Below are 7986 nucleotides of genomic sequence, written 5' to 3'. Positions count from 1 at the left end.
CGTGATAAGTCATTATTCCAAAACATCATCCTGATCTTGATACAGTCTACAGACATGATAAGTGTTGTGGTTTATGTGTGGCAAGTTTCATAAAGCTTTTGTTGAATTATGTTTCATGTTTTAATATAGTGCCAGCACTGATTTGTAGTTCAGAGGATATGTGTGCGGGGTTGTGCTGACATTGTGGTTACAGTAATGACATGTTTAGGAGGATGATGGCGCCAGACAGCTCAGTAGACCCCTACCACACTTATAATTCGAGAACAGAATTGTTTTGGTCAGAAGTGTTCAACACACAGCGGCTTGAATGATACCATATGAAAGCAAACAGTCCAAACAAATGCTGTGGGCCACAGTGCATTATGAATGTATCTGGAATTTAGAGCACCCACTTGCAATATTAGGCAGTGTAGACAGTGTGTAATTACTTTAAATATTCCTCTGAGGGATTTCACAGATCTCTGACTCTACAGAGAAGCAGCAGTGGCAACCCTGAAGCTGGCAGAGCTTCATGTTTCATTAAGCTGATACTCTTCACCCCTGCGACCCAGAGCACTTTGATTTTCATGTCTTGCTCACGAACGCATGGACGGAGAGAGTTTCATACATCAAACCTGGGCGACCCAAAATGACCTCTCTAACCTTCCCTGTGCCCGTACTCCCTTAGACAACACAAGTTCAAAGACATTCAGACACAGTGTCTGGTTGTCAAACAGATTTATGTGTTTGTGTGTTTGTTTTGGTCTAATCAGCTGCAACATCCCATAAAATATCTCTAATTATTTTTTAACAGATATTCTGAAATTAATTATTTGAAGATCATGTTCTTATTTCATGCCTTTCATTATGAGATAATGGCATTAAGTAAACATTTTAAACCTGTTTGTTTAGCAAATAGTTATGTTTTTGGAGGAAAGCAGAATGTTAAACCTGCAATAACTGAGGAAACAAGTTGTAAACACGGTTGTGATCATTGACATTTTAAGGTGATACAGCTAATTTGTTCACAAATACTTGCTCATAAACACACCCGGCAGTTATGGAGAACATTATCATTCATTTGGAATGGTTGCCACCAACTCCTGAGAAAAAAATATCTGGCTCTTTAGCTGCTATTTCTCAAGTGAAGTATTCTCACCAGTTAATAACTGGTGAGCATAACTGTTTCTGTTTGCCTCATGCTGAGCAGGTACTGTAGGTGGGGTTTTACACATTTTTCACTGAAAATAGCTGCCTTGTTACAACAGCACTATGAGAGTGAACCAAAAAAGTAAGGTTGTGGGCCAGACAGCTAAACAATGAGCTGAAAAGCACAAGGTTTGAACTCAACTTGGCTTAATGTTACTATAATATCTTGATAGTGTTCTATCAAGTTAAGCTTTTATGGATAATATATGTTTTAGATGAAAAGTCTTTCTGGGCTTAAGTGTGTCACATTGCCTGCAGTTGTGTCTCTGGCCACGATGCCCAAATCACTGCTCAGCACACTGCTGTTCATAGGGAATTGGTTTCTTGTTGGTTCACTTCCAACAAACGTTTCCTGAGAGCAAAACAGGTTCCTTTTGCATTTGTGCACTAGACACATTCTTTACAAAAAGAAGAAATCAGACATCAGCTACTTCATCCAAATAACCAAAAGACTTTGGTTCTGCTTTGCCAGACTGGCAAGGCAGGTTTGTTTGTGTGTGTAAATTGGGTGAACTGACTCTTTAATTATTCCTTATTGATGGTGCAGTAAATATCCACAGATTGATTAATTCTTATCATTCGTGCAGTGTCTATAAGATTAATATTTGTAAGAGAACCCATGTGGCTATTGATCCGGTGGTAGAGTTGGCTGTTGATCAATCATTGGTTTGTTGCTTTAGGTGAATGTGTCTACCAAATGAGAAGAACACTCTAATTACATTTTACAAATAGAAATGTCAAATAGTCACTGTTTATTAAAAGTCTTGGGTATGTGTCTTTAGTGTGTGATGTGGATGTGTCAGCATGCTCGCCCGTCTCCCCCTCTGGCCCCCTCCTTGTAAAAAATATGTTTTGTTCACGCCGGATTCAGCAGCACAATTAACACTGCGGCCTTTTCTGTCTCGGCTCTTTAGGCCAAGAGATGAAGCATGAAATGAATTCTGTGGCCAACGGCCGGGCCAGCTGGATTTGGACTGTGCCAACACAATGGCTGGGGCCAGTGCCAGGGCACTTATTTGCTTTTGCTATTAAGTTGTTTCTCTTGGTGTCTAATGAGTACTGTCAGCGTAAACTTCAGGTTATTATGTCTTCATGCCCTAACCCTAGATATGTCTGCATTTCAATATTATTCATATGCTCTGATATAATTGAGCTAAGCACAAATAATAGTACTGTTTCTACCACTTTTCTTAAAATAAAAATGAAAAAGGATTGGAAAAATTTAGTTAAAATGTTTAACGCAACTTTTACTTTTTATTTATCAGTAGAGCCGTGCTGTTGTTTCACAGCTCTTGACTGGTGAACAACCTGCAGTGTCTAAGAGCGATCAGGTTTGTTTCTCTCTGTCTGCAGAATCCGGACCTGATGTGGCCCATTCTGCGTCCAGAACTGCCAAACTGCTGCGTTTATTTATTGTTTTTATTTTTTTATTTTGTTCCTTTCTCTGTGCTGGAGTTCTTTTAAGAACTTGGAGGCTTTATCCAGATTATTATTAAATTTGTTAAATTTTAATAAGAGTGTGTTTTATTCATTTAGTGTGTCATTTAGTTTGTACTTTATCTTTTTTGTATTATTCTTTACACTTGTTAAAGCACTTTGTAACTTGTTTTTGAAAAGTGCTCTACAAATAAGGATTATTATTATTATTATTATTACTTCAATATATTCCCCGCAAATCTGATGTTAATATATAGATTTTACTCATGGATAGAGACGTTGGACAACTGTATGAATGAGCACTTTAGAGATATATTGATAGTAATTATAATTATATATACATAGCCTATACATGGCTGGTCTGGTTGTATACTCAGGAAAGATTGTGAAAATGGATGGATTTAGCCGGAGTAGTGGCTTAATCGAATATTGACAATTTGGTTGTGGCCCCATGGGGCTTTATAGAACCATGATAGAGAATGATCAAGAAGTGAATTTGTCCATTATGCAATCCAGGTAGACTTCCGTGTTTGAGGACTGTGCTGTTTTTTACATCGCCCACTAGATAGCTGATGTGCCACAATAACCAGTCTAGTTCAAATGAACGAAATGACTCAAAAAAATATTAGTTAATTTTAATGAACGAGATTTGAAGATTCGAGTCTGTCACAAGAGTCACTTTTACCATCACTACAGCCTGGCCATCAGCTATAAAAGCCCTGAGAGCAGAAAGCCACAATTTGGCGAACGTTACAGCGCTAATGTTAGCTGTCGATCAAGTTAAGCTAACGTGTGTGTGTGTACATTGTTGCCATATTGCAAAAGCAAATGTGAAATAAAAGCAAAAATATTTATTGATAAATAGAGAACCAGAGCAGATCTGATAACTACCTCTGTAAATGGGCACAATGTAGTTTGTCTGAGTGGCGTTACCATAGTGTGACGTTAGCGGCGGGCGCAGGACCCCATGCAGATCTGGTCATTAGCTCTGCACAGCTACGCTCAGTCTGTCTGTACCGCTCAGTAGCAACAACAGCCTGGTAACTTGCTTCAGGTCTTGGCCAATCAGAAGACAGGGGGGGTTAGAGGGGGGCATCTACAGCTTGTTTCAAACAAAGGTTGAAAAATGAAGGCCTACATGAATGACCAGTATATGATATAAAATGATTTTTATCTTTGAATCGTGCAAAGCTGCCATATAGGAGTCACAGAACAACAATATAGGACTGGAAATGCAGTATAATAGGTCTCCTTTAATACTCCTTATACGTCCATCCATCCAACTATCACATAAATGCAAATCACAAACAGAGGCAGCAGAACATTTCCCAAATGACTGCTGTTCACAAATTGTAGATCCATTTATGAGTCCTATAGGGCTCTCATCTGCAGCAGGTATGGCATTTGTTTTTATCAGTGAAACAGGGGGAGAAGAAATGACCCCATGTTACAAATTGCAGCTCACATTTGGCAAATGTAGTGAAACAGGGTATAAATATATAGCTAGCAGGATTTCCCATGGCTGTTGAATTTTTTTTTAATAATTATGAGAATCAAAATTTTCTCAAAACACGGAAAAATACAAACCAAAACTATCTGCAGGTTAAGTGTGAAAATAAATATGGTTTTGAAATTTGGGTGAGCAAAATCTTAAGTGAAAAAATGTGAACTTAATGGTTCAAAATTATTAAATATAATATGAAATTAAAAAGAAAAGAATAATATTTGTTTAGCATACAGTAATGAGACAAACACTATTAGCATGGAAGGTAAAACTTAAGCGTCTTCTTCTGTTCCTCCACCATTAATCTAACGGTTTATTAATTGTGCAAGAGATAAGACTTGTCCTAGTTTGCGAGGTCCATTTACGCAACAGGTGCTGCCCATCATTCAACAGGTACGTGCACACACCTTTGCACCAAGCTGTACACACCCCCCTCCCCCAAACACAGGTGTAAGACTTTATACAAAGAGCAAAGTGTAAACAGGCCTGTCTTTTAGCCAGGAGGCTAACATAAAAGCCAGTTTGGTTTTGAGGCTTCTTTAGGACTGCTCGGTAGCCTATTGACACAGCTGCAAGCCCCACCTTCTGCCCATATCGCCTAAAGAAAAGAAGCTCGCATGGAAGCCTGCATGTACCGCAATCTGTTATTTTGAAGGTTAAAAAAAAATCTAAGAGGGTAGAAGACATTCTGAAGAAGCCAGACAAAAACCCAACAAGCCTATATAAGCCCCAGAGGATCCAGAGCTTTTGTAAGCAGCAAAATTAGGTTTTCTGAGTACACATGCATGCCTGCACACATATGTGCATACATACGTGTTTTTGACGATGGGTATGTGATCTTCATGTGCACTATCTTTCTCCAGCTGTTGCAAGGAAAATGCTGTTGCCTCGAAAAAGAAGCGGCAGGCAATTACAAGTTCCATTCGGAGGAGCACAAAGAGGAGCCAGCGGTGGCCGATAGAAAAGACGCCTATTTATAGTGAACTCCTGGGTATTTAGAGCGGACGGCCAGCTTTGTGTTTGTGATGGAATACGTGGATGAGGGAAATTGTCACGTAATTACACCCCGTTAAGCGTCTGACCTATCATTTTGAAACGTAAAAGGGGACGATTCTGCGAGAGCTTTGTTATCAACGATGGCAAATTTCAAACAGAAGGAAAAAGGTTTTAAATCAAGTACACATCAAACAGCGTGTGATTGAAAGGACACACGTGCACATACACTGCAGTACATCTCTACACACTAGGCACTGATTTTTAAAGGCAAAGAAAATGTGTGAGGGTTCAGCAGGCCGTGTCCACTCTAATGCGGGTGTATTTGTCTATTTTGTCTGTTTTGGCCTTTCATCCACACTATGTGGATGTTTTCCACCTCAGAAAATAAAGCTTTTGGAAACAGTTCTACAGAGTCAGTACATTTAAACATTGCAGTTTGACACTGAAGTATGGAAAGCAAAAACTAAGATTTTTGGAAAGTGATTTGCTATATTGCATGATTTCATTTAAACCACTGTTTCAGCAGTAAGACTAAAAAATGGCGCTCAGTTACCAAATGCAAGGCACAAGATTTTACTACTAGAAAGTTATTACAGGAGGAATTATTTTATCCTCCTTCCTATTGTTTTGCACGTAAATATCTATCTAGAATGTGTGCTTTCATGTGTTTGATTGGCCAACACAGTATGTCGCAAACACTGAGCCAGGCCGAACTGTTTTACAGGATTGCTCTGAGCCCTAAATGAAATGAATGGCTGGATTTGTTGCAAAATGGTGAGTTGGATCGAATGGGTGTAGGTGTAGCAATGACTGGTTGACCCTCACTCAAATATTTTATAAGTTAAGATAAGAAAGACTTCATTGATCCCACACTTGTGTCATCAGCTACACTGAAACATAAAATACTCTAAGTTATAATAGAGTCAGAGGAGACAGAACACTGCTGAGATCAAGCAGAGTGACTAGCCATATTTGTCCAAACTGTCCATCCAATTAATCCCACTCCATACTGGATGACGACAGTAATGCCACCCAGAAGAGAAGAACTTTATTATGCATTATATAGTTTTCAGCAGCCACTAGCGGTGCAGTTCTAAGATTGCAACCAAGTGTGTACTCGTACGCGTGCTCGCTTGAAGTCATGAGCGAGCATAATCCAAAACACAACCACTTTCATACAGAAATCCCATAATAAACGCAGAAACACTGGCATGCAGGCTGTGGCTTTTCTCCAGACATGTTCAGGCTCTGTTACTTCAGTGTTCCCAGCTCAGAGGCAGCTCAACACACTTTAAAACAGCTAGACCGCAGTAAGTAACTTTACTGTAGTGTTAGTGGATGGTTCTTCCTCTGTGTTGTGACCGTTTTGTTGCAGTGTTTTATATTAAGTGGGTCGCGTTAGTTACGGTGACTGGTGGAGAAGCTGTGTACCTGAGTATCAGTAAAACCACAATAAATCTAAATTGAACGTTACAAAACAACCAGCTGTGGATTCGTGCCAACGATAGCGGTCTGCCTCTTCCCTGTATCACTATAAGTTAGGATAGTACACAAATCGCTCCACATTTGCTCACCAAAAACTCACCAAACTTTGCACAAAATTCAGGAGCAGCAAAGAATTCCGTATTTTATGGGTTTTGCACATGGGCATGGCAAAATGGCTCGCTAGCGCACCCTAAAGAGCAGCTCCCGGACTAAGTTTCACCTATGTCTACGAAATTTCTGTGGTACGTGTATCATGTCCAGACGTACAAAAAAGCGTCTTGGAACCGTTGCCTAAACCCAACAGGAAGTCGGCCATTTTAGATTTAATGGTCCTTTTTGTTGATTTACACACTTTGTACTTTAACGAACTCCTCCTAGGGAATTAGTCCGATCGACTTCAAATTTTTGCTGTGTAGTCTAAACCCATTGACGATTAAAACTTGTGCAAACGGTTATTAGCAGTCAACCGGTTTGTCTGTGGCGTGCTGTCAAAAATTGATGATTTGCCATTAAACAGGAAGTTGTCGGAACTTCAGTCTACATGCTCACATCTGCACCAGATTTTACACGTATAATAAGAGTTGTGCCCTGAACACATCCACATGCCAATATTCACTCAAAATCAAAGTGCCACCTGCTGGCAATAGGAAGCGACACGTTTTACGATGTAATGTACTACTCCTAGCAGGCTGGACATATCAACTTCAAAACTGTCCCAGAAAACCCTTAACACATTGATGAAGCAATGTTGTAAAACTTGTCTGCAGTTAATGGCGTGGGGGTGATGTGGCAGCAAAGTTCCGCGCTTAGCCACGACACAGGAAGTTGTTGTAACTCCATTGTACATGCTCAGATCTCTGCCAAATTTACACATTTATGAAGAGTCCCGCCCTGAACACATTTACATACCAACATTCACCCACTATCATAGGGCCACCTGCTGGCAACAGGAAGTGACTTTTAACAAAGCAGCCCCCGCCACACGTTTCACCTACATGTATGAAATTTCTGTGGCAATTCTCATGTTCATGTGCTCTAAACCCAACAGGAAGTCAGACATTTTGAATTTTATGGTCATTTTTGGATGATTTACACACTTCGTACTTTAACGAATTCCTCCGAGGGATTAAGTCTGACCAACTTCAGATTTGTGCTGTGTGGTCTAAAGCCATTGATGATTAAAAGTTGTGATTCGTCATAAAACAGGAAATTGCTGTAACTTCAGTCTACATGCTCAGAACTGTACCAAATTTGGAATATACTATAAAAGTCCTGCCCTGAACACAGCCACATGCCAATATTCACTCAACGTTACAGCGCCACCTGCTGGCAACAGGAAATTACACGTTTTATGCTGTAATGTACTACTCCTAGCA

Source organism: Micropterus dolomieu, linkage group LG20 (genome assembly GCF_021292245.1).
Source record: "Micropterus dolomieu isolate WLL.071019.BEF.003 ecotype Adirondacks linkage group LG20, ASM2129224v1, whole genome shotgun sequence".
Lineage (NCBI taxonomy): Eukaryota > Metazoa > Chordata > Actinopteri > Centrarchiformes > Centrarchidae > Micropterus > Micropterus dolomieu.
Note: the sequence above shows the minus strand (reverse complement) of the source record.